General features: G+C 44.5%; 1 long non-coding RNA gene across 1 annotated transcript in view; it reads right to left on the reverse strand.

Annotated features, from left to right (window-relative positions):
• LOC106014597 (uncharacterized) overlaps positions 1–27,295 on the reverse strand; it is a 46,965-nt gene that overhangs the window by 6,136 nt on the left and 13,534 nt on the right. Inside the window, exons 4-5 of the long non-coding RNA XR_011804471.1 lie at positions 3,130–6,130; positions 1,420–1,575 (exon numbers count right to left, since the gene is read on the reverse strand). This is a non-coding gene — a long non-coding RNA (uncharacterized lncRNA). The remainder of the gene's footprint in view (positions 1–1,419; positions 1,576–3,129; positions 6,131–27,295) is intronic.

The raw sequence follows: 27,295 nt of genomic DNA on the forward strand, positions 1-27,295 counted from the left end.
AAGAGAGAAAATTATCCTTGTGCTTTAGCAGAGGAATGATTCAGATAGCCCCAGGCAACAAAGAGCTCAGCCGATAAAGAACAATGGTGTTTGACTGGCTTTGGAAAAGTATTTGCTGTGTGTTTTTGTGTTTTTTGTTGCTTTTTTTTTTTTTTTTTTCCACATGTAACATTGTTTTAAGCTACAAAGACACAGAGGTTAATTGCAGTTCACCGAGAAGGTGTTACTGTGTTATTTCTTTCCAGCATGCCTTTCTCTCCTTTTCTAGGGGTGTAGGGGCCAACTGAGAGATGAACTGGCTATGAAAGCCTCGATCCATCCTCTTTAAGCAAAAAAAAGGAACCAAAAAAGTTCACAGACAGGACGTGAAACACCCCAGGGTGAAATCCTGGCATGAGCCAATCCTGGAAAAGCCCCTGCTGGTTTCCATAGGCTTGTATAGGATTCCCCTTTCAGTACTCAAACATCCAGACAGGCCCAGAAAACTTTATCAGGAGGGATTATGTTCACACCACCACGCTAAGAGATCGGGTAGGGGCACAGGTCCTGCCAACAGCACGGCACTGACATGGAAGGGGCTGCAGCCTTCTGATCTCCTCTGCTAGCTACGAGAGCAGGTAAAGGGCCTTTGCTTTTCACCTCCTGCTTAAGCAGGATTTCTGACATTTCCTTCAGAAAGAGGAAAGCATCACAAAAGAACCCTGTCTCATGAAGATGGCATTTTTTAATGAGTGCTTCTAAACAAACTGATGAGATAGGAGAGAGAGAGAGTGATCTCTTGTACCCTGCCCATGAGAGCTCACCTTTACTCCCGTCTGTCACAGCCTCCACAAGCTGCTGCAATGTCCAGGGAGCAAACCTCATCCAGGACCGTGACAAATCAGCCCTGGGGTGCAACAAGATGAACCGTCCTCCTGCTTAGCACAGTGGCTGGCCCTCAGCGCTCCCTTCCAGCTCCGTAAATCAGCCAGCCCCAGCAGCAGGCTGCCCCAACCCCTCCAACCCTCACCGCCCTGCCCTCCTCTTCCAAAGCCATTTATCCAGAGAGGGCAAAGAGAGGGCCCAGCACAGCAATGAGTAATGCCCAGCTGATCCCCAGAGGGGAAGGCAAATCACCTCCCAGGGAAACAGAGCCCTGTATTTCCCTGACCCAGGCTGTGAGTGTTTAAGGGAGAGGTTGCTTATCCCAGTAAAAACAAGGACTTTCCTCATCGGGGCTCACAGACGGCAGCTCCTCCCGTCTGCCAGCCGTGCTAGTGCCGTTTGTCACGGCGTTGGGTGCACCAGAGACCCATGGCAGTGCCAAAGGGATTAACCCAAGCACAAGAAAATTTAGTGTGACTCACGTCCTAACCTTTCTGGGTGTTAAATGCTGAAGTCATCGGTTGGTTTTCATCATCGTGACCAGGCAAAACTTACCTTGACTTTCCCCAAGTAGTCATCTCCTATTTGGTGTCCAGGCACAAAAGCGTGTGGTCCTCACTGCGATGACTGCCCAGCTTGCAGGTGGGATATGGCCCCAAATGCTGCATACACCTTCAGCAGAAACCATTCTGCAATTCCAGAAAGCAGGTTCTGAGAGTAGCAAACAAGCAACAGGGCACAGCTTAATAAATGGAAAATACAGCACATGAGATATTTGCCGCTCAAAACAATAAGAATGAAGTAGAGGAAATATCTGTTAAAATCAAGAATACTTCAATTTTTCCCTCCTCAAATGTATGTTTTAATTATGTATTTTTAGCGCTTTAATCTTCCAACATTACCAGATAATTCGTAAGTTCCAACACCTTTACGTACTTTTTAAGTCACATTTGCTCTTTTACTGACAATTAATATCTCATTCAGTTAATATTCTCGCATTCACCAAATACATATAAAATTTTTCATTGTTGCAAAAAATGTTCTTTTAATGGTCTCTAAAGTTCTGCTGCAGGCAATGCTTTGCAGGTGTACATGGGAGCTGGGAAACCATTACAAAGAGCAGAACTGCCAGTGCTCTTCCCCTTCAGAAGAAAACAGGACTCCAGCACTCCATCTGCTGTATGACTTGTCTTCTTTAGGAGGAAGGATGTTGCACGAAAATAGCTGGTTAGTGAGTCAAACTGTATTATGAGTTTTGTCCGTATGAATTTTGTTAGGTTGTCCCTCTGTAAGGAAAACTCAAAATCTCATGGCCACTGTGCAAGAGCACTGCAGGAGCTCCCTCCAGCACCCAGCCCTTGGGGTAACTTCTCTCTTGGAGAAGTTCACGTGCTTTTTGTGACAGGCAGTGTCCCCTGACATATTCCTGCATAAAAAGAATGTGGAGGCTGATGTGAAACTTCTTGCTCTTTCCCTGCAGGTTCATCCTTCTGTAAGGGCTGATTTTTAGGACTTTTACACATTTGAGGGTGTGAGCAGAGTGTCTCTGTGGCACAATTTTCCAAAGCAGAACTGCAAAAGCTAGCTGAGGCTGAGCTGCAGAAGGAATTCGGGTTTGAGCATGCCAGCAAGGGGCAGAAGTATCTCAGAACAGGAGCTACACCCAGAAATGACCCAGGGCTTTCTGTACATTAAATGGAAATTAAAGGGAAAAAAGAAAAAAAAAAAAAAAAAAAAGAAAGAGAAAGAGAAAGAGAGAAATAAAGGTGGGGGTCATGGGGTAAAATATCACAAGGAAGGACAGTATTTTAACCATACAAATGCCAAAAATAGTGTAAGTAAATAGTTTCTAGTTTAGCAGCTTCTGAGCTAGGAGCACTTACTGGTATAGAGGGAGCCTGGTATTCAGCTTTATTATCAGGGTGCAGTGCCATCAGAGCCCATTATGCAGCTTTCATATTCTTATTTAAGAAAAGAGGCCAGACTGAGCTCAGTTTCTTTATGAAATGCAGCTTAATGCACATTTGACTAAATATCCCAGCTCACTGCCAGTCAGCAGCTTCAGAGATGTTTCTGAGAAAGGCTCTTCAATCATCCTTTGCTTCAATCTTCCTTACTCGAGGAAGGAAGGCAAAGCAATGAGATTGAGGGGTTTTCACAAAGGCAAAATTACAGGGTCTTGCCATGGAAGAACGATAACTAGCAAGTCAAGATACCCACAGTAGACAACGGGTCTGATAGTTTTGCTGCTGGACTGCATCTTACCTTAATGGAAGCAAGGTGAGTTGTCAGCTGTAGGTGAGATGAATGGAAAGGTGAAACCATGTGTGCTGCAGAGATGAATGTTTCACATCAAAAGTTCATTTCAAGCACAGGTTAGTACTGGCTGGAGGGTGATGTAGTGGCAAAATCCTTTACTTGTCCTAATTTTATGGCTAGATCCGTGTAAGAATGAGGACCATTTTGAGAAGCATCGCCACAAATAGGTTTATTTTTCGTGTGTTTTTTTTTTTTTCTTGAGGCTTAAATCTTGACATATTCAATCAATTCTACTGTTCCTGTTGCATTGTGGATTAGTTAATTGCAGAAGCAAAAATGTGTGCCTGATTTATTATGTATAGAGCTTTGGAAAATTACAAAAAGCAGAAACCTAGACAAGCCATCCAACTCCTCACTAATGGCCTTTAGCAACAAGGAAATGAGACTAACTGTAGTAAAAATGCAAATAAAAAAACAACATATGAATTCAGACCTCTGACTTCATTACAGAATCATTAAGAAATACTTGAATTCAGGCAGCCAGAAGTTTAAAACCAAAACAGGAGAACAAAGCCCAGTCTTTCACATCTGTAGCCCTATCAGCAAGGAAATCTTGCCAAATTCCTAGCCACTTACATGGCCATTTATACCTCCCATCACCCTGTTTGGGCTCCAGTAGCCTCTGACAATGGTTTAGAGTGTGAGTCTCCAGAAGCTAGAGGTTAGTCTTGCTTGGGAGACAGGATGATCTTCTCCTGAGCTCTCTTCCATGATGAGAGCATGTATTTGTCAAGACCTGTTGAAACTGAACAAAATTTAAACTGGATTGTTTGACCAAATTTATTCTGGTTAAAACATAACTTGAAGAGTTTGACTGTGCCATGAGCTGGTTTTGAGGACTCCGTTAGAGAGCCATCAGCTCACGACAACTCATGGCTTTCAGAGACTGAACCAGTGACACAGGAGAGGCCTCCATGCAGCTACCTAATGTCAAAGCCCCTTCGTGGTGGTGAAGCATCTGACAGTGCAGTAAGCCTAAATTTATTGCTGGGAAAATGGAGCTCAAACATAAACACAGCTTTCACTCACTGCATGGGCATGTGTGAGCGTATGAATCAAAATTTCTACACTGCTCTTTGCCAATTAATACCTCCAGATAAAGCACACTAGGGAGCGACTTAAAATTTCACAGATTTTGTGTGCTCTCCTGCCCTGATAGGCTTCTGAGCACTTTACTGCTGTTTTAGATGTCCAAATATTTGCCTGGATAAATAGATTTAGAATAGTTTGAATAAGCTGCACTTTCCCATAGGAAGCTGGGTGAGTCACATCAGAAAAAATATATCTTGGAAGAGATCTACAGCACAACTACAGACAGGAAAATGAAAGCAGCAGTTGGCACTGACTTATTCAGCAAGGGTAGAAATGTGAGTAGCCTATGGACTCAAAGAAAACTTACCAAATTATGCATTTTCACAAGCTTCATCTTTATGAAAACAGTTTGTTTCATAAAATAATTAAATGTGGGATTTTATTTTATTTTTTAAATATGAAATTTGTACTTTACATATAGGGGAATTCTGCCATGCTGGAAACGCCCCTGGAAACATGACAAATATCTGAGATGCAACAAAACCACTCTTCCATTACTCTGCTCCTACCACAAGAAAGCAAAGGACCAAAGAATCACATGCACCATATAAGAGGGCTGAGTTATAATTTTGTACCTCTCGAGACACAGAGTGAGAGCCCTCCTATACTTCGGAAATCCAAATAGAGATCTAGCAGGTTACAGAGATCAATTGCATGCATAGAATTAGGGAAGCAAAAGTGATATTCCCACCATTAAATATAGGTTGGAGACTTAATAAGGCACAAAGTGAAGGAAATGAGAAGCTTTTAAATTGAAGTTATTATGCGCTGTAACAACTGCCAGAAATTATATGCTAATGTCATTCTCCTGCTTTTATTCCTCTCCGGTTCAGCAACAACCCACTCCCCAAAATCTCTTCCTACATCTGCAACTGCTGCTGTCTCACAGATTTTACACCACTCTCTTTTGACAGAGACTGTCCCCCATTAAAATGCAACAGCCTCCCCTAAAGCACTCCAGACCCAACAACTTCACCGTGGATCCAGCAACCTCTCCCACTGCAATATCCCAGCTTAAGCCTCCTGGGATTTCTCCATGCCTGTGCCTCAGTGAGGATCATAATCCAAGATTTCTTTCCTTTCAGAGGTAAACCTGATGCTAGAAGGAGCCAAAGAGGGATTCAGGCTTTCTTAACCTTGCCTTTAATTTCTATACACAAGAAGTAATAAAAGTCAATTAACATTATTGCTTTTCCCCTCCTTTCCTGATTTGCTTTGCTTAAAAGTAAACAACAGTCCAATATTTGCTGAGCAGAAACTTGCCGCGTGACAACTTCCATCAGAGTCCTGCCTCCAGGAACACAAAGAAGACCAAAAGAAAGAAACTTCCTTTCCTCCTGGTCTTTAGGTTCTGGCTCCACATTACATCTGCATTGCCCAGTCTACCTTGTTACATGCACCCCTATGCCTCCATTTAAACAGGAATTATTTTCAGTGTTTTCCCACCTATGTGGGGGCTCCAAGCCTGCAATCTTCTTGTGTTCCATCCAAGGAGCAGTTTGATGAGCAGCCAAGGACAGGACGCTGCTGTGGGATCCTCCAGCAGCTCTGGCCCTGGTGGGCAGCCCCTGTGTTGTCCCCAGGCACTGAGCAGCGTGGCAGTGGTGCTACTGAATGTAGAAAATTAGAAAAAAATACTGTAAAGCTGCCCTGCATACAAGCACACTGTGCTCTCCTCAGCCACCACGTCCCACATCCCCTCTGCAGCCATAGGTAATTCTGGTTCTGCTCTCTCTATGACTTGCTGATGTTCTCCAGTCTCCATGTGCACAGGCATCCAAAATCAGACTGTGGCAGAGGTTCAATCACATCAATAGTAATAAGCATAAAAATGGTGTTATATGAGGTGAAAAACCTGTGGAGAGAGAAAAAAAAATTACACGAAGATTTACAGGGGAACACAAGACAGAGGTGAAAAGCAGAGAGCCACAAGTTCTCAGGCAATTATGGGTGACTTTCCTGGCAATCACAACTTGCAAATCAAGTCCACCTCCTGCCCTGGTGGCTGATTGCCAGGAACAAGTTAATTAACCATCACTAACAAACGCACGTCTAGTCTAGACTTTAACAACTCCACCGATGCTGGCCCCACCGCCTCTTGGCAGCTTCCCCTGCCGGACCTCCTGCAATTGCCCAGGAGCCAAATTCATCCCTGGGGAAAGTCTTTTTCTTTAGCTTGGACCGGGGATGAGAGCAGCCCAGATAGTGTGCCCTGGCATTTTCCCCATATCCTAAAGGAAATCATCAAATCTTTCCTTTTTTTTTTTTTTCCTCTCTATTTTTTATTTTTCTGAACTTCCCCCATTATGATCAGTCTTTTCATCTTCTTCCAATCACCTTCACGCCAAAGGCTTTCGGAGAGCATCTTTCCTCTTTCAGCTGATATTTGCAAGCATTTATTTTACGTGTTGCTCACTGAACTTTTTCCAGTTCATGTGTCTTATTTTAAAACCACTATTCGTAAAATAGCCTAATTCTCCAAACGGTGCTGAGCTGAGTGGAATAATTACCTTACTTGTTTTAGGCCTCTGCTGGAGTCCAAAATTATACACTTGGAAAATTATGATTGTTTTATCTTCTTATTTTTTTTAGTTTCAAAAGATGTGTGAAAGACAGGTTTTTATAAAGGACATAAAACCAGCCAAAACTATAATTACAACAGAACAGAATTCAGAGAAAAGATGATTTTATGATTAAGGCATTGGACTAGAAATTTAGAAATTTAAATTCCCTTTGTAGCTCTGCCAAAACCTCTCTCTATAACCTTTGCTGAGTGACTTAATCCCCTCATGCCTCAAACAAAATTCTTTGGAACTTCCCTGTTTTATGCTAGCTGCTGTGAAAACACATTCATTCACACTTGTGAGATGTTCAAATACCAATAATCAGAAAACCACAAGGACCGGGACAGTTACAGTCATCTGGCTGCATTTAATCATCTCTTGTCAAAAGCATATGCATCTTTAATCACGAGCACATGGGATACAGCAGCATCGCTCTTGAGAAACAAACACTATGCTAACAGAAAAAGCAAGAGCAAAAATTCCTGATCCTAACAGAAAATACGTTACAAAGCAGGGCAGAAAATTTCTAAATGTACATCTGAAGCTTAGCATCCCCACACCACCTTCCCCCAAAACGTAGAACAGCTTAGGTGTCTTACAACAGACCAGAAATACCAATTCACGTTTCACTGGAGATATGCAAACTCCAGAGCAATTACAGCAGCTCCCAGACTTGCATCATGATACTGAGGGGAAAAAAAAAAAAAAAAAAAAAAAAAAAAAAAGCACAAAAGAAATGCTACTAAAGGTATGCAAGATGACTTTAAAAACAGGATGCCAGAAGTGGGGCATTAAATGCATATGTTTCCAGGCTGTGATGAGGACACCAAACTTTCAGAGTGAATTCTATTTAAAACCTCTTAAACTGGGGAGAGACTGAAATGAGAACACGACTGAAATGAGAACACGACTGAAATGAGAACACAGGACCATGCGGGCACAGGGACGATGCCCAGGCGCTCCCCAGCCCGGGCACGGTGAGCATGTGGGGGACTCGTCTCCTCTTTTCCTCCTGGAGCACCAAGGGATGCTGCTATGTCAACCGATCCCCCCCTGCCTTTTTTCATCGCTTTAATAAATTAAGCTGAGCAACAATAGAGATGAGAGAAAGCAGGACAATGTGGTAAATGTAGCAGAAAGAAATTTGAATTGTAATGAGGAGAGCTAATCAGGAAAAGAATGGACTATAGAAGAAGCACTAATGAGTTTCTAAATAAATTCAAAAGGTTAATATTGTTCTATCTAACAAATACGAGAAGAATCCTAATGTGAAATGAAAGGCCACACTCCAATGTCCCTGTGTTGCAGCCACATCCACCCACCCGCCGGCCACCGCAGCCTCCTGATCAGTCTTGGCCTCTTTTGCCTCTATAGGTTAAGAACCCAAACCAAAGTCCAACAGGTCAATGTTTGGACTCTCTTTGACTTGCAGGCTTTGCGTCAAGGCTTTTGCAGCAGGTTTATGTTAGCATTAAGGAACCCGTACACAAAGTGTGGTTTGCAAACCACGAGTGGTAGGTGTGTGTCTGGGGGACGGACAGGGCCATTTTCAAGCACCTTCGTTAGCACGTGGATTGCCGGGGTGAGTAAAAGGCTGATACAGGTGCCCCAAGGAAAGGGCAAGTAAATACAAAAGTTTATAAAAATTAAAAGCTGGAAGGGGTTTTTTGTTTGTTTGTTTGTTTCATTTGTTTTGGTTTTTAATTTATGTGATGCCAGTAATCCAAAATATAAGCTAAGACTTTCTGTCTATATAATCAAAAGTGAAAATATTCAGTCTTTTTTGCATTGTATTACAAAACAAGGTAAAAATTGTATGCCAGCCAAAATATGATATTTTTTAGGTGAGGAAAGCAGCCTCTTTCAAGAAAAAATAAAATAAAATCCAATTCCCAGCAAAGTAATAGACTCGCAGTCTTTTCATAAGAATAGATCTGCTCAACTATTTTCTTGCTTGAAGGAAGGAAATGGTGCCATTATAATATTTTACCCTGAATATAAAAAACCTGCCGTGACATCATTCTTCAGGGAGAAATCCACTAATATTTGTGTACATGGCCGTCCATCTATCTTGTGAACCACAAACAGAACAGGGGGGAAGAGCCGAGGCGGGCAGCACATTCATCTCCTCCTGCTCCTATGATGCCAAGGGAAGAGTTAGGTGCAGTCCCACAGCCACGTCACTTTGTTATGACCAAGCCATCCCTGTAGGAACGCATCAATCTACACACATCACCAAGGGCACGGTCACACGGATCCCTCCACTCCTATCACTTATGGGAAATGAAGGAAATTAAGATATGTACGTTTTTTCTTTTGGGTCTGTGAATCATCCTACAGCTGGTGTAGCACTCCCACGCCAGTGCTGACCAATCGATGGATTATTCATGGGAATTTGCAAAACACTGCTCAGCCACTTGCCTGCCATGAATAATTTTGTTCGACATATAGGTTAAATACATCGGCTTTCCTTTCCTCTTTCTCCTCGCAGAGACAGTGAGCATCTGCCCCAGTAGACAGACATCTAATAGAGGCTTTGGCACAGATCAAGGCAAAGACTGAAAGGCAAAACCCTTAGACCCAAGAGACCAGAAGGGTGGGAAATACATGGAGACAGAGACTGGACAGCCAGGACGTCAACAGCTTGCAAGCAACCCTTTGTAAGCCAGCAAGAGACGTGCACTTACCCTCTCATCACTTACTGGGAGCTCACCAGAGCTCCTCAATGTTTCCAGCCCAAAGTCCAAGCAAAATAAAATGGAAAGCAGCGGAGCAACTCGTCCTCCTGAGCCCAGGGTGGAAGAGTCACCAGCTGGATGTTTCTGGCACTGCTCTGTAAATGGTTAAATGCAAAACTCTTCATGAAACAAGGGGCACTGCAATGAAATTGCTAACTGTGAATAAACAAGACAGTTGCACAGCTCATCATAACCCTAATGATCCTCTCTAAATCATGCAGCCCCATCACCTAGATCTATTGGCCACATTAGCAGACTGCTGAGTGCAGGAAATATGGAGAGGATCATTTTTAAATGGTTTTACGTGCCGCGCTCATTGGGAACCCTTTGAGATGGAGTCTAAAGCAGATGGTAAAACAGGAAAATTATTCACATTAATTCTTCAGCAACCTAAAATAAATTCAAAAATAAATGAAATAATGAAAGCCTCATTCAGTCATGGTTTTGTAGCAGTCATAAAAGCCCCACCAGGAAGAATCCAGAGCGGTTCCACTCTTTGCCACAAACCTGCTGCTAGTTAATTGGCTTCAAAGCCACAGGAATATTAATATCCCGTAAAAAAATATATGATCTTCTCCATTCTTTGGCTATTGTTCAATTGCCTAATGAAAGAACAAACAAGCTGAAATATCAAATAAACCTTGCTATATACAGTGTGCACTGTATCCATTTCAATTTTGCTTCACATAGATTTCCTACAGAGCGACATCTTTTGCTTTGAGCTTCTCATCCACTCTGAAAATTGTTACGGTGAGAGATAATTACTGCTCCCCCATTTTACAGACAGGGAAACTGAGGCACTGCTTTTATCCAGAGGGGGAACAGCAAAGTCAGGACTACACCCCACATTTAAGCCAATCCTAATACTGAGTCTTCCTGCTCATCTTGCAGGAACGGCTCCACCAGGACCAGCTTTATAAAACCTTTAAAGTACCCCTCTCCCCCGAGCTGAACGAACTGTGGCCCCTGCCAAATAATTCAACAACTCCTTTGAAGTTGTCCCTCACCCAGATGAGCCAGAGGACTTGAGGAACATGCCACAGAGGAACCCCACTCCCACAGCAGTGAGCTACACAAAATCTTACAGACAATCTTAAAAACAAATAGCAAAAAAAAAAACATTGCAGTATTGATGTTTCTATGTGACAGCAGTACAAAACTCTGTGAAACCACTGAAACAAGTGATACTAAAATACTAAAAATGTGGAAGTTCACTTTAAAAATCACTATCACCAAACTTACTTAGTATTAAGCAAAGGTCCAAGCACAACATGGGCCATCCACAGCTGACTATTACAGGAACATCGTGCAAGCTGTTCTGTTATTTAATTTCTAACACAGAGTAATTTAAACGCATATCAGCAAGGTGATGTACCTGCCTTGCTAATTGTGGTCAAGGGCATTTACCAATATTTGCTAAATGGAAATCTGCAGTTCTTGTTCCTGACACAGTGCAGCCCCATTGCTTTCTAACTATTTTACTTCCTATTCATTTTTGGCCTGAGGAGTAAAACCTACCAAGGCTTACAACCTCTTGTAGCTCTCATCTGCATTCCTCTAAGTTCTGCCCATGGTGCCTGACACTATTTTAATTTTATCCTCTTCTCTGTAGCGCACTAAGGTGTGCAAAATGAGTTCAGCTCACACAGCGAGAGCTGCCGTCAGTGATGAGCTGCTTCTGTAGGGTTTCTCCTGTCAGGTTAGCGCTGGGGTAAGCAGCCAACTGTTTTGATGAATGAACATATGTGGATGCACATCGGCTGGATGGAGCGCACTGCCTCATTTTCCAGTGTCCAGCAACCACGAGACAAAAGTTAACAACTCTAGCACCATCAATTGGGGTGAAGGACAAGTGGAGAGCTGGTGGGTAAGAATTAAGGGGTGGTGGGCTGGTATAGGAGCCATGGTGGTGGGGGTCTACTGCAGGTCTCCAGATCAGGAGGAGGAAGTCGGTGAGGCCTTCTACGAGCAGCTGCTAGGAGCCTCACGATCACGAGCGCTGGTCCTCATGGGGGATTTTAATTACCCAGACATCTGCTGGGTAAGCATCTCAGCCAGGCACGAGCAGTCCAAATGGTTCCTACAATGCGTTGAGGACAACTTTCTGATGCAGGTGGTGGAGGAGCCGACGAGGCGGGGGGTGCTCCTGGATCTCGTTCTTACCAACAGGGATGGCCTTGTTGGGGATGTGAAGGTTGGGGGCAGCTTGGGATGCAGCGACCATGAGATGGTGGAGTTCCAGATGGAACTAGGCAAAGGAAGTAAGGCTAAAAGCAGGATTGCTACCCTGGACTTTCCAAGAGCCAACTTCGACCTCTTCTGGGACCTGCTTGAGAGTATCTCATGGGATAGGTTGCTAGAAGGCAAGGGTGCTTGTGAGAGCTGGGCTACATTTAAGTAGCACTTCTACTATGACATCCTACTAGCAAAGCTGAGAAAGTGTGGGATAGATGAGTGGATGGCAAGGTGGGTTGAGAACTGGTTGACTGGCCGAGCTCAGAGGGTGGTGATCAGCAGAGCAGAGTCTGGCTGGAGGCCTGTGACTAGCGGTGTTCCCCAGGGGTCGGTGCTGGGTCCAGTCCTGTTCAACATCTTCATCAACGACCTTGATGAGGGAATAGCGTCTGCCCTCAGCAAGTACGCCAATGACACAAAGCTGGGAGGAGTGGCTGACATGCCAGAAGGCTGTGCTGCCATTCAGTGGGACCTGGACCGGCTGGAGAGATGGGCAGGAAGAAACCAAATGAGATTTAATAAGAGCAAGTATAGAGTCCTGCACCTGGGAAGGAACAACCCAAAGTATCAGTACAGGCTGGGGGAGGACCTGCTGGAGAGGAGCTCTGAGGAGAAGGACCTGGGGGTCCTGGTGGATGACAGGTTGACCATGAGCCAGCACTGTGCCCTTGTGGCCAAGAAGGCCAATGGGATCCTGGCGTGCATTAAAAGGAACATGGCCAGCAGGTTGAGGGAGGTGATCCTCCCCCTCTACTCTGCCCTGGTCAGGCCTCACCTGGAGTATTGTGTCCAGTTCTGGGCTCCCCAGTACAAGAAAGACAGGGATCTCCTGGAAAGAGTCCAGCAGAGGGCCACAAAGATGATACCGGGCCTGGAGCATCTTCCCTATGAAGAAAGGCTGAGAGACCTGGGTCTGTTCAGCCTGGAGAAGAGAAGACTGAGAGGCTGGGAGCAGGCTCTGGGAGTAGCTCCCTCACCTCCAACCTCTCCCAGTACTCAAATGTTCATAAAATCCTTCTTTCCTTTTTGGAACATCCCCTGTGGCTGAGGCTCCCCTGTCCTGCTCCTGGAACAGTGGAAATGGGAGAAAGTTTCTCTGTGCTGCTTCTGTCTCCACTCAGCATCAGCTGAAAGCTTGGAGCCCTGGAAAATGCACAGCTTGGTAAAGGTCGTGCTCTGAATGCAGATTATTCATGGACGTGAATTTATCTGATGAATTATTCTAAACATATAATTCAGCTGGCTCTACTGAGCACGTATAGGATGTGTCTCTGCAGCTACCCTAAATACAAAGCAAGACATTAAATAAGGACAGTCACTTGCATGAAAGCATAATGTTTTATTTGCCCCAAATATGGCAATTCTTTAATTTTCGCACTGTATACTAACTAGAAATACAACCTGAGCAAGATGCATTTACCTGTAGCTGATTACTAGGTAGCTTGTTGCAACTGATACCCTCGGTTTTTAGACCCTGATTCAGTGCTTGATTAGGTTCTCACCTAATTCTATCACATGGTAACTTTGAATTGCTTACAAACATTTATGACTCTGGTGTGTTGGCAATCTCCTCATCTTGCTCGTGCTTTTTGCCTAGCGGGTATATTCATTAACAGGTTTGTCATAAAATGCATCATTCCTCCCCATTTCTTCTAAATAAATACCAAGAGGCAATGAAGAACAGTCTATTTCAGTCTCTACCCCAACCTCTTGCTTTCTGGCCTTCGGTTTAGTGGATTCAGACAATAAAATGAAAATAAAACAACTTTGAATTCCCAAGGCTCCCTGCAAAACCAGGAGATCTGGGGCAACATGTGCCAGGTTGCAAAGCATCCTCTGAAGCCCATCACCTTGGTTCCATGCAAAGCCCACCAGGCTGAGCCCCAGGGGATACAGGTACACACAGGGACCCCTTTTCATTTAATGCAACCTCTTTTATTAAGCTTCACCAGATCTGCTATTACTGCTATACAACTCATCATTTTTAAAATGACAACTCTTTCATTTTCTCCCATGAAGGCAGGCTGAGGGAGTTAGGATTGTTCAGCCTGGAGAAGAGAAGGCTCCAGGGAGACCTTACAGTGGCTTTCCAAAACCTAAAGGGAGCCTACAGGAAAGCTGGGGAGGGACGCTTTGCCAGGGTGTGCAGTGACAGGATGGGGAGTAATGGCTTTTATGGCTTTTAAATTAGAAGGGGGCAATTTAGTTTAGACATTAGACATTTTTTACTCTGAGGGTGGTGGCACTGGCACAGGCTGCCCAGAGAAGCTGTGGATGCCCCACTCCTAGAGGTGTTCAATGCCAGTTTGGACAGGGCTTTGAGTGTCCTTGTCTCCTGGAAGGTGTCCCTGACAATGGCAGAGGGGTTGGAATTATATGATCTTTAAGGTCCTTTCCAACCAAACTGTACTGTGGTTCTGTGATTAAAAAGGCTGTTTTCTGTCACTGTGATCTCTCAGAGTACAAGCTCCCATGTGGCAGGACCACAGGCATCATTTTCCATAGGATCTGGGAAGGTTAGAAACGATTTACTCTGCCTGTTGTAGGTAGGTCTCGTCGGAGCTAATCTAATTATACAGGAATTATGGGAATCATCCCCAAGGAGGAAGGCACCAGGCCTTGGTCCAAGAGGAATAAACTCCAACTCACTCAAGCAAGAAGGCTCAAAGATAAAGACCTGGAACTGAAGCATGCAATTCCTATTCAGGGGTGCACTTGCACGTGGTTAATTATACTGACTTTGCTCAGTCAGGTAAATGGAATCACAGACTTAAAGCTGAGCACACACTTCAATGTCTTTACAGGCTGGGACAGTACAAACTTTTCAGCTTGGGTCCATCTTGGAAATTAGCAGCCATGAGAAGCCGTCTCTTCCTTCACAAATTATAAAAATGTCCAAAGGCTTTGAGCCACGTGTGGTGTTTTTTCTTCCTATGGTGTTTTCCTGTGACAGAAGAGAAAGAAAAGACGAAGAAAACTGGAAATCTATCTCAGAAACAAGCATAACTTTTCAAATCTCCTGAAAAGTTCAAGATCATTGTTGTTTCAGGACAAATATTCAATTTAATTTTTATCTTATCCAAACTCCAAATCTCTTTTGTCATCAGTTATTTTCCAAGGCACTGAACAAGAGAGCCCAGCGCTCACATTCAAGAGGCACGGCAGCAGCACGGAGCGCTTCTGCTCGCCTCCTGCAGAGATAAGCCCCAGCCAGACTGCAAGCAGCTTCCAGACTTTGGGGAGGGTCAAATCCAGAACAAGTCATGGTGAAATCCCCAAACTCTGAAAATAACAGCAACATCTAAACAGTATAAGGGACTTGGATCTCACACTCTCTTCACCATCTCATCCTGTCACCTACAAAACTGCTTCTCCATTTACTCCATTGACAGGGTAACCAACACAAGCAGGACTTAACCCAGTCGTTTTTCTTGGCCACCAGTAGAAGTTTAATGCAAACGTCCCTTTGAAAAATGCACATCTATTAAATGGAAAGTGATCAGAAGAATCACTTTCATAAGTTTTCTTGATTTAAAAAAGAAGAGAAAGGTATATTTAAAGTTCAACTAAAAATACATACAGTTGGACAAACTGTTTTAAAAAGATCGCAGAAAAATATTAACTTGCTCAAGTAAACAAAAATAATTGACTGGTTAGCAAAAGCATCCAGAATGTCACACAATTTCCTGCAAGAAAAAAATTGTTTCCTGTACACTTTACCAATTCAAATACTGTCATCATATTTCATAATCCCTTATTGAAAGCACTTTTCCCATTCATAAGTAAATTTTTTTTCTGCCTTCAAAACTGTTTGTTTTGTTTTCCCTGATGAGCATTCTGCATGTTAATTTTCCATTCATCTCCTGCATGGTCCAAGGACAAAATGGACTCAGTGGACTTCGCAAATGAAGAGAAAGAAAAGCATAACCCTATTCCTCCTTTATTAAGCCCAAAGCACAACCTTCTCAGCTTCATCAGTTCTACTGCCAGTCCTTCAAAATGTGGGAGGCCTGTCCTTATGTGGACACCAAATGTGGATCAAGGACCTCAGACACTCCAGAGGACAGCCAGGACTTTGTGGCACAACCACACACCTCCAGCTTTCCATGGGGACCTCAGAATGACAAGCCGGGCAGATTTTTGGATGACACGGGACTTGGAACAGAACATCAGCTATGGCAGTGCAGGTCCACCAGCACTGTCAGGCTTAATACTCAGCAGGACATGTTATGCCAGCGAGTGTACATGTGGGAAATAAAAGATAAACCGATAAGAAAAAACTGCTTCAGACAGCATCTTTATCCGACCAGCAGAAAATCAGCAGCTCAGCAATGGGCTCTGGTTTACTTGTGAGAGCCGGGCAGCTCGCACCCGGGGGGATTTAATAACAATACAGCGAGCAAGGCATAAGCACAGGCGCCTCCAGCACAGGCACTTTCAGCTTTGCTTTAATATAGGGAAAGGGAAGGAGGAAGGAAACAAATGCAATAGGAAAGAGCGGAGCAACAGAACAAAACGGCGGCACGGTGACAGGAAACAATTTATAACTTACTCAAGAGCCTTTTCCAAGTCATCTGTTCTGCTGCGCCAACAGCAGCGGAGGTTTGTTCAGCTATATTGTACACAGACACACAAGCACACACATATTCAAAGCTGTTTGTAACCACCTCTCTCATCCTGAGCTGCGGGATGGTTTCATCGAGCCACATCTGCTCTGATTTGTTGCTGTGCTTAGTGCTGAACAGGAAAAAAAACAGATTATTATGACCAGCTGAAGGGGGAAACACAGAGTTCTGTGCAAACTTCTCTAACAATAAAGGAACGTGAGCTGGGATCCATGACTTGTGCAATATGCTGAAGTCAGAAATAATAATGCCAAAGAGCATTGCTAAGATACTTTTCACCATCACCTGTTCTCTGCCAACTTGCAAGGAAGAGGCTGGTGCTTCGGCTCAATAACCCCGACCACCGGGACTCCATCGAGGTGAACCCCAGTGCTGTCCTCCCTCAGGTCCTCATATAAACCCCAGCACTTCAACATGGGACTTGTTCATTCGAGTGCCCCCTTGATTTTGTTAGGCACAGTGGCTTAGGTAGGGACAAGGAGACTCTCGGAAGCCTTGCAAAGCCTTCTAACCACATTTGGTATCCTGTGCTTCAGGCTGGGTCACATTCTGCATCTGCAAACACATTTGCTGATCCTCCAGATCCTCCTGCAACCAGAGTCTGGCTGATGGCACTGCTAATCCCTGCCACTCCTCTGTGTTTGGAGCCATTTCCCACTCGGCTTATCACCTGGCTGTGCGTCACCCATACAGAAACTGAGGGAGCACCAAGTGAAGGAGAAAAAGGAAAGAGTCTTCCCTCCCAGCAAAGCTGCGCAGGAATGACTTGTTAAATTTACACCCACAATACCACGGAATAATTACCCAGGCCTTCTGTTCGCACGGTAATTACAATGAAATGGTTTAAGGAGGAGGAGAAAAAGAGCAGATCGGTGCAGTTGGTTTTCTTGTCACCCCCTTTTGTGCTCCTGCTCATTCCCCTAGGGGACCTGCCCATATGGTGTCCCCCTTGGCCACAGCCCCGGGGACCTGCTCCAGCTCCACAGGCTGCCAGGACGGGCTGTGGGTGGCCCCGTGCCCCGTCCCTCACACTTGCACTGAGGCCACCTCTGGAGATGCCACTACGCAGGCAGGGAAGGTGCCTTCGGGTGTCCCAACAGCGCTGTGGGCAGAGCCACCACAGCCGTGGGAGCCAGCAAGCTCCTGAAATGCCATCCACACAGAGCCCGAGCAACCACCGCCGTTCCCAATTCTAATTAGATCCATCAGCAAAGCACAACGTGAGGAAGAACCGTTTGACTCGAAGTGACAGAACGACTATTTATAGCCCACGTCAGCTCGCTGCACGCACAGCACGAGCTGCCGCCGTGCTAGGGCTCCTTCCAGAGGCTGTGCCAGGAAGGAGGACATCTCCTCCTCTTCCTCCCAGACAGCCCCAAACACCTAGGACAGGCGTCCACCACTTTGTGGCCATCTCAGAAAAGCGTAATGCATTCCTCAGACCCACACCTTTCTCCAGAATAAACCCTCATTAGCTTTCCAGTCCCTGCCAGTTGCAGGAGAGGAAGGCCTCAGTTCCCCAGATGGGTGGCAAAGTGCCACACCAGCTCAGCCGGGACCGAGGAGGTGGCACCTTCCCTCCCATCCTTGGTGTCAGACAGGGAGCTTCAAAGCCTGCAGTGACCACGCCGGGCTGCTCGCACGCCTCGCTTCAAATGCCAATGCAAACTCCCAGCTTGAAGCATTAAAATTTAATTACTAGGGACAGCTGGATCCGGGCGAGGGTCTGACTCTGAGGACCTGGAGAAAAAAAAACTTCATTCAGCAGCAAGCTGTCCGGTGCTGAGGAAATGGACCCAAGCCAAATGTAATTCATACGTCTTAGGGTCTCACAACAGGCTTTGCTCAAGCAGGCTTGGCCGGCCAAGCAGCCAGATGCAGGCTTGCAGCCTGCGGTGCAAACTCCTGGGGGACCCACCCATGTTGCCCATCTCCGTGCTTTTTGGGAGGGAGCTGAGTCCTGCCACCTGGGTGACCCCCATTTCAGGAGATGTGTGTGGGACAGAAGGACACAGACTCCTGTGTGGACATCCTGGTTGTGGTACCTGCCAGCATCACTGCTGGAGCATCCTCCAGCCCATGACCACAGCTCAGAGTGAATGCACAGGTGACAGATTTCATATTTCTGGTTAGAAATGAAATTCAATCTCACACAAATAATTGTGTTGTTTTCCCTACAGGTTCCAATCCAGCAGAGCTAGCAACTGAAAAAGCCAAATACTCATCAAATTTGCCTTTCCTCTCATTTCCAATGCCAAGATTTTTTTTTTTTTTTTCTCCTGGATCAACAGTGCCAACTGAAATACCTGGGCATCAGCTACATTCCAGCTTTTAGTGAATCAGGTCAGAATGGGCAGCGGCTACCTTTATGCACACAACGAGCCCTTTTTAAGCAGCGCTGTGATTGCAGCGTCAGGAAGGGAAGACCGATCAGTTTTGAAACTGAGTTTGCAATATAACTCAACCTCCTTTACCCCAGCAAACCTACAGCTCTTTGAAGGACAGGTGGTGGTTCCTGCTTGGTTGGGATTTTTGTTAGTTTTTCAAGTGCAAGCATCCTTTCCAGGCTGAAGCTGGGGCTGGGGTTGGGGCAGGGAATGGCAGAAGGGGCCGGGGTGTGGGTGGCACCTGCGGCTCCGCGGCGCTGCTCCCAGCCCGGCGCTCCTGGAAGGCGATTTTTGGGGGGTGTCACTGCTCAGCAGCGTGCGCGGGGCTTTGTCCCCCCCTGGTGACCGGCCCACGGAAGGACAGAGCGGCAGGAGCCGCTCCGGAGGGCGCAGCCCGGCCCGCGGGGATGCTGCAGCTCCCCCCGCCCAGGCTGGGGCTGGCGTGCAAAAGCGGGACGGGCACAGAGCCGTGAGCACTGCATGGCTAGAGATGAGAAAAAGCTCCATCCCTCGTTAAAAATAATTTAAAAATTTTAAAAATTGCTCGATGCAATGCAACCTCCTTGGGGCAGCCTCCGAAGCTGGCTTTGCTTTTTCCCCAGTAGGAGTCTAAGCAGAGACAAAGCTCTGGGACTGAAAATACCCACAGCGAGCAGGTAATGCTCTGCTTCTTCAGGAAATGCCTTGTGAGCGTATTTGGGAAGGTTTGAACAGCAACCTGCCACTCAACAGCCTCTGGGGGAAGTTATTGCTGCTCAACTGAGGGCCACATCTTGAAGGATTTGTTTTACCACCACTTCTGGTTCAAGTTAAAGAAAGGCAGAATAGTTCTCATGGAAAGCAAACACCATCCTCAGAGAGAAGCAAAAAAAACCTGTTTTCCATTCAAGAAAGCTTGTATATATGTATATACGTATACACGCACATATATACACCTTTTTTTTTTTTTTTGCTAGGTCAACTTTTCATGTACACAAAGCACCCTGGAGATTATGAGCCTTTGATGGAGGAATATTTACCGAGGGGGGTTCCTAGCCTATGATGTAACTAGAAAAAAACACCATTCTACCTTCCACTGGGAACAAAGAAAATGAGTATATATTTTTGAAAACCACGTCATTCCTATACATTCATTAAGAATCCACTGAAACATTCTTCAAACTCTTTTCATTCAAATAAGGGGAAAAAAAAAAGTTTTGAACTTTTAGTTTTTTAGTGTGTTAATTAAAAGAGAACACAAAAGCTCCAACTTGGAAATAATTTTAAAAATCTTCTGTTATACATATAACTTTAGGCCTGAAAACCTCTGGAAGTTTAACAGCAAAAATAAACCTGGTTATTTCAAACAACACGATGCAATCAATAACCACAACATTTATTTATTTATTCATTTATTGTCATCTTGGGGGAAATACTGAGAAATGTATTGGTGGATTTCGTTAAAATTATTTGTAGAAATGCCCTCAGGCTCATCACAGCCCTGCCACTCATGGGCAAAGCTTCTTGCATTAAAAACAGCTCTTGGTGGGCAGGTACGTCCATGCGTATGCTATTTGGTTTTCAGAAGCAAACTCAAAGCCATTTAAAAATGCATTTTAGAGATAAGTGGAACATTTTCCTAGATGCTTTTCCATTCTCTGAAATCCCTGGTATTTGGGGGTTTAGCTGTATCAGTGCAGAGAATAAGGCGGGGAAGTTAAAGACCAAACACAAAACCCTGTTGCAACTGAAGCAATCAGTAGAGCTTTTGCCCTGATCTCCAGCAGAGCCAAGCTTTCACCCAATTTACATAATATTTGTGGGATTAAAAGACCTTTAAGAATACCTCAGCACTCCTTGCTCCTCTAAAATGCACAGCACCACACAGAGAATGTTTTTCCACAAGTGGAAGAAACGTTTGTATAGCTACCACACACACAAGAGAGAGAGAGAGTGTGTGTGTAAATGCTCACATTGGTGTTAGCTCCTGGCCCTAACAGCTTTGTTGACATCATTACCTGCCTTTAAATTTGTCATTTCAAAGTTTATAAACCTTGCATAGCTCTTGAATTTTCTGCTTTTAGGGAGAACCTGGAAAGGAAGTCTGCTGTGTACGTCTCAGAGCCTCCCCAGGTCTACTCTGCACCTCCCCGGGAAGCCTGTCCCACAGCCCCAGGGATTACTCCAGGAGAGATTTTTTGCATTTGCCCTGGATTTGCCCCAGGCTCTGCTCCAGTCATGCATCACAGCAGGTTCTCAGACATGCTTGCAGCAGCATCCCAGCCTGCAGCAGATTCAGCTTATGACCAAGCCCGATGTCACTACCCCAGCCCTCTTCTGAATTATATCATTTAAGCCTAATGTTTCAGGAAACATTAAAACAAAATGAGGTGAATCTCCAACAACTGCAGCCTCTGAGCTAACTGAAACAGCTCTGGCCAGAAAAGGCTCGGAGACCTTCTCCATGCCCAGGCAACGAATTGCTCCTTGAGGCAGACCTGCTCTGGCATCATCAGATGTAAGGATGAAGAGGTGTTGCAAGGACCTGTGCATTCCCAACCTCTGCATGGTGGCTGACAATAAGGAAATTCTGGATTAGCTCCATCCATCCCCAGGGAATTATAGGAAACAGCATTTCCCCATCCCTACCTTTTTTTTTTTTCCCAGTTTCTCTGTTTATAGCTGTGCTTATTTGCTTCATGAGTCGTCTGGTGGTGTCCTCTAGTGGTTCCTATCCGTACAAAAAACACCACATTCCTTGGCTAATTTATGTCAGCTGCACTGTAAAAAGCATTTGAGGGAAGGAAAACCACAAATTTATGACTCAAAGGAATAGAAAAATATGACATTTTTCTCCTTCATTTATGCATTTACAAGTTACAACAAAATTTAGTCCTCCCTAATACTAATGAAGTTTTACAAAAGGTAACAAACAGCAGCACAATTCAATACTCCTGAAATGATGTCTTTCTATAAATATAGAAAAAAAAAATCATAAATGGCCAGTAGAACTATTAATTAAAATGTGAAAGTAGATAAATAATGAATAGCAATGTCATGTATTCATTAAGATTCTACAAATGAAAAATATCTCTCCCAGTTATTCCTTTGATGAATCTAGCCCAAATATACTTGAACTGCAACATAAAAAATTCAGGATGCTCGTATTTCATTCTGTATCAGCCACTCTCTGATCCCCAAATCTCAAAGCCAAGAATGGCAAATGTCTAATCACAGCATTCATACTGACCTCTTTCTCCAGCCTCAGAAAAGTCATTTAGTCTGCCACAACCTTAAGACAAGAATCTCTCTAATAAACCCCTGTGAGGTCATACATAATTTTTGAATTTGAGACACTTGCAAGGAGATAACTTAGCTAGCGGTGGGTCTGGAGTTTTGGACTGAAACCTCAGTGTTTGGTCCAAGAACTCCTGAAACTACACCTGTTTTTTCAGGAGATCGCTTTAGGTCCACATCTCCTGGTGGCTCTGGCCAGCTTTGTGGGGTACCTACAGACTTACAAATGAAAATTTGCATGGAAAATCCACATCATTCACCCTGCCCTGGCAATTTGCAAGCAGTTTTGTCCCTTGCACTGTTTACACTTTAAATACAGAGACACCGGGCAGAACCAGACTGGCTATGCTTTGGCCCCACCCCACCAGCAAGCCCACGATCGTAATCCTGGAGCACTTCCAGCTTACAGGCAACTTCCTCATGTTTCAGAAGTTCAGTTATGGGGAAGGATTACAGAAAATTATTTGAGTTTCAGAAACCATGGACAGATCCCACCATAGCAGAAGGGAGTGAGACAGGCAGCAAGGAGCGAAGCTGCGGGGACGTGGGGCCAGGACACCAACACCTACAGGGCCTGCCAGAGACCAGCGGCCTCATACCGAGACCGGCAGTGATGTGCACCTCCTGTCACAGCATCACCTAAACATCAAGGTCTGCAACCATTTTTAAAAATTTATTTCCCAATCCAGCTTCCAGCCCTGCTCACAGTAACGACCACCGGCAGGGGATGGGGACACTCCTCCTGCCATGTACTGCCAGCACAGCACCACCGCTGCACTGCAGGCCTGTGGGACTGAGGAGGAAACACAGCACTGCTGGGGGGGTATAAAACAAGGCTACAGTCCTGCATCCCCCAGATGTATTCACACTTGTGCGAGGCAGATTGAAGACAGGAAAGAGTAGGTGAACTTGCTGCATTATAAAAGTATATTTAAAATAAATCCGCAGAGGTATACATGGACAACACGGTAATATTGTTGCTTTGTTAACACATTTTCCAGAAGCACCTTTTGAAGAACCAAAACCCATTAAGTCACTGGAACCCAAGGTCAGCCTTGGGCCCTAAGTCACCTCAGCACTCAATAAAATGAAAAATTCCCCTGAATTTCTGCCACATCGTAAGCCTACAATGCAAGTAGCTACAACACACCATGACTTATCCAGGGAAACTCGGCAGCGATTGCCATCACAGGCTGGTACTCCTCCCACCCCTCCGGGGTCTCCAAGCCATCACACAGATGGGAGCAGGAGGACAAGTGGGCACCAGAGCCTCCTGCCACATCCAGGGGATTTCTCAGCCCGGCAATTCTTTATGCTCTCATGGAAAATGCTTGCACTAAACATTAAAATAAGGCTCCTGAAGTGTACCAGCAGTTGTTAATAAAAGACATGCTTTCCCCTGGGGTTTGTCAGCTCTGCACTTCAAAGCTCATTTTACACACGGGCCAACACTGTATTTTAAAAAGCGAATGTTAACATGAGCTCTTTAGTGAGCTGAATAAAAGTATCAGGTGCCCCATCTCCTTCTCCTTCCCATGAAATCAAAAATAAATAATTAAAAATTAAAAAAAAAAAAATCTGTCATCTTTAGATGGGTTTAACATTGCAGTTGTTTTTCTGATCCATCTCCATTCCTTCGCTTTGCTCCCTGGACCTGTGCTGTCCCCATACCACCGCCACCAAAGACTTTGGGCTAAGGCTTTCCAAAAGCACCACAAAGCTCCTGGGGCATTTTGCTCAAGCAGAGGACAGCTGACATTTTCCTTCAGCAAGAACAGAGCATGGTTGGGTAGCCTTGCCACCGTCCAAGTACTGTTCCTCCCAATTAAAATGGAAGATTACAGGCTAACCAAAGAACATACCAGCAGCCTGGTTCCTAAAGAGGAACATAATATATTAGAAGGGGGAGGAAGGTGTATACCCGCTGCAGGGAAAATACATAAAAGATTCCAAACATTATGGATGTGATTTTCTTCCATAATTGCAAAATGAAAAACAAGACTGTCTAACAGATCAACAAAGTGACTACCTCTTTTTTTTTTTTTCTCTAGTACAGTTGGACCAGATGATCTCGAAGGTCTTTTCCAACCTTAGTGGTTCTATGATTTTAGGTGAAAGAGCCCAACTCCTTCCACAGCCACAGGATAAAGTCTTCCCAGCATTAATTCAGAGCACAAAAATCAGTCACTGCCTACCAATGGGGCTGAGCTATGGGGCAGATGTTGGGTCTGAAGCAAAGAGCAACTCTTTAAGCCACGAAATCAAAAGAGAAATAAAGCAAAAATATGTTACTTCTAGTTATATGGACAGCTAATTACAATGATATATATATATATATGCACACACACACACATTAAGCTTATATTTATTTTCATTACTGAATAATTTATATCATCATGCAGTTGATAGAAATCGTATGGAGAAATGAAAATGATTTTAAATTATTTTAAGTGCTTTGAATGTGAGAAATATTTTATAAAATATATTGAAAGATTCTAAACCTAATTATAGCACTAAGTTGCAGAAAGCTCTGTTTCAGCTAATGTTTTTGTTTTTTTTTTTTCCTAGCAATTAGAAAGTGGTTAATGATACAATTACACTCTTCTGTATATGTTCTTTGCCACTGAGATAATTTTTTATTGAAAAATAATCAGAAAACATAATATGTGGGAAGTATTTATACTATTTTTTTATTTTTGGTCATTTTCTGCAAACACATTTTGTAGCTCCATTGCAGGTTTCTGCACCACAAAAAAAAGATAGGTGAACATGGGGGAAAAAAAAAATGAAGGAAAAGAGCGAAGACAGGCAATTAATGTGTGATAACTCCCCTCAGAAAGGATTATCCTGATCTCCGTCAGAGGAACGTGCAGTTAAGGTTAATTTCAGATGGAAGAATAATCTCACACAAGAGTAAGAAGATTAAAAGTCAAAAGACAGAATAAAAATTCATCATATTTTGTTTGTTTTCCAAATCTCATGATTTAAAGATTATGATTTAGTGGGGGGTTATTTCCCCCTTCCATTTCCTGAGACGGCAACACCATAGCTTTGGAGCAGCAACCAAATCCTCTTTGCAAAAGATGGGTTTTAGACAAAGACCAGGACCAAGTTCCTCTGCTCAAGCACTCAAGAACCTGCCCTGGCTTACCTGTGGTCTTGCAGGGATTGTGCTGATCTCAGCAGCACCAGCAAACCCCAGAGGACTGCAACAACAAAGGCAAAGGTGACGTTGGCATCAAGTGCCAAAGGAAGCAACTCCACATCACCTGAAAGCTGCCTTCCCTGCTTTTCTTCTGCTTTTCCCTTTGAAACAGATTTCCAGCACATCTGGTGGGCCAGGATGTCCAACCTGTCCAAATGCCAGTCATCTCTGAAGAGGAACTTTTAGATAATTAAGAACAGCTAGGGACTGAAGAGTTAAGATCTGTCAGCAGATTAGCAAATAACAGGTGAAAAATCAAAAGCCATACTATCACTCACAATAATAAATGTTTCTCTCTAGAAAATGAAAACCTTATGCAAAGAAGCATCCATTATCATCCATCATGGGCGCTTCTGCACAGTCAGTCTTTACTGTACCTTGGGATGGCACAATCCCAGAGATGCAGCAGTCTATCACTTGAAATGAGCATGTTCTCCTTAAATCTTTATCCCATGCTGATTTCCCCTGCTTATTTTCAGCAGCTGCATCTCCGCTGAATTCTCTAACATTATTGTTGTTGACTTCCATCAACAGGAGAGCGCTTCAGGACTGCATAGCCAAAGGCTGGGATCTTCAAGGGAGTCCGAGTCTCAGCTCTATTTTACTGAGAGATGCAGAGAAGTACAATAAAATACTTCAGCAGCCATTTAAATACTGAAGCTCAAGGGATGCCATCAGCTTCAGTGGTGACAGCTGAACACCAGTACTCGTCTCCTCTCCAGAACTGCATTTAGCCTTGCAACCATGGGGATCTTGCAGGCATCACCACTCTGTGGCTGCAGGCAGTGCTCCTCGCACTGATCATCCCTAAAGAGCCACCGAGCCTCTACAGCAGGTCTGGCTCTTTGGGAGCCCATCAGACTCCAGGGTCACGTTATGCAGAGCCTGCACGCTCCATCAGCACATCCCTTGACAGTTCTAAATTGTTAAATAAGAGCGTTGTTTGTATTTTGGCAGATGTGGTATTGGGCAGGTCTTGCGTCAACTAATGCAAGCATCCCTGCTCTGCAATTCATGTGGAAGCAGCAGCAGCGGCTACCAATTTTGGTAGCAACATAATTTATGGGTTTAAATATTTTATTGATGGGTTTTTCTAGTTCTAGAATTGTAGTGCTCAAGGAAAAAAAAAAAAAAAACAAAACACTTTGCTTCAAACACACAAAATATCATTTTAAACTCTTCTTAAGCCATATAGCCAGATTTTCAGATCATAACATGCTCAGCTTTAGAATCAGGCAGATGTTGTTATCATGGTCATCGGCCAACACAGAGACTGGCAAAGCCAGGTAGAAGAGGACTAAGCAGACTGATACCTGTGCCACATAACAATTTTTTGCTTTCCCTGCACGCTTAGCAAAAAAAATGTGACCAGCTAAGAAAAGACACAAGAAATTCATGTAGCGAGCTCCCACATCAGCTGGGTAACTCAATCGAAGCATCAACAAAATTTTCAGAAACTGTGCTGATGGAAGTGCCTGGAGGCATAAGGCAGGCACAGATCACCTGATACAGATGTACAAGGAAACACTGAACTATGAGAAAAATAAGGCAAAGGACAGCTAGCATGAGCACAAGGATAAGGGATAAGTCGAAGTGTAGGGCTAGAGGGGGAGGGCCTGGAAGCAAAGCAAAGATGAAAAGTGGAGAGAATCAGAAGGAAGTGAAAAGTGCAGAGCAAAATGTTGAGTGGAATAAAATGAAGTGACCTAGCTTTGCTTTCGAGGGGTAGCAGGGCAAACCGAGAGCAGGCATGCTGGCACCGCGGCAGATTGAAGGCGTGATGCTGATATTGGTGGGGTCAGCCTCAGGAGCTGTGCGAAGCGCAGTGCAGTACAACGTAAGTAATACCAATGCCAACAATTTCCCCTCCTGACTCCAGGGAACACCACGGTGCAGAGAGCAGCCTGCAGGCAGCCAGGAACCAGGGCAGCCTCCCCGATGGAGGCACCGAGGCACAGCTTGAGATGCTGGGATTAATCAGGCATGGCCT

The sequence above is a fragment of the Anas platyrhynchos genome, chromosome 21 (genome assembly GCF_047663525.1).
Source record: "Anas platyrhynchos isolate ZD024472 breed Pekin duck chromosome 21, IASCAAS_PekinDuck_T2T, whole genome shotgun sequence".
Taxonomy (NCBI): Eukaryota; Metazoa; Chordata; class Aves; order Anseriformes; family Anatidae; genus Anas; species Anas platyrhynchos.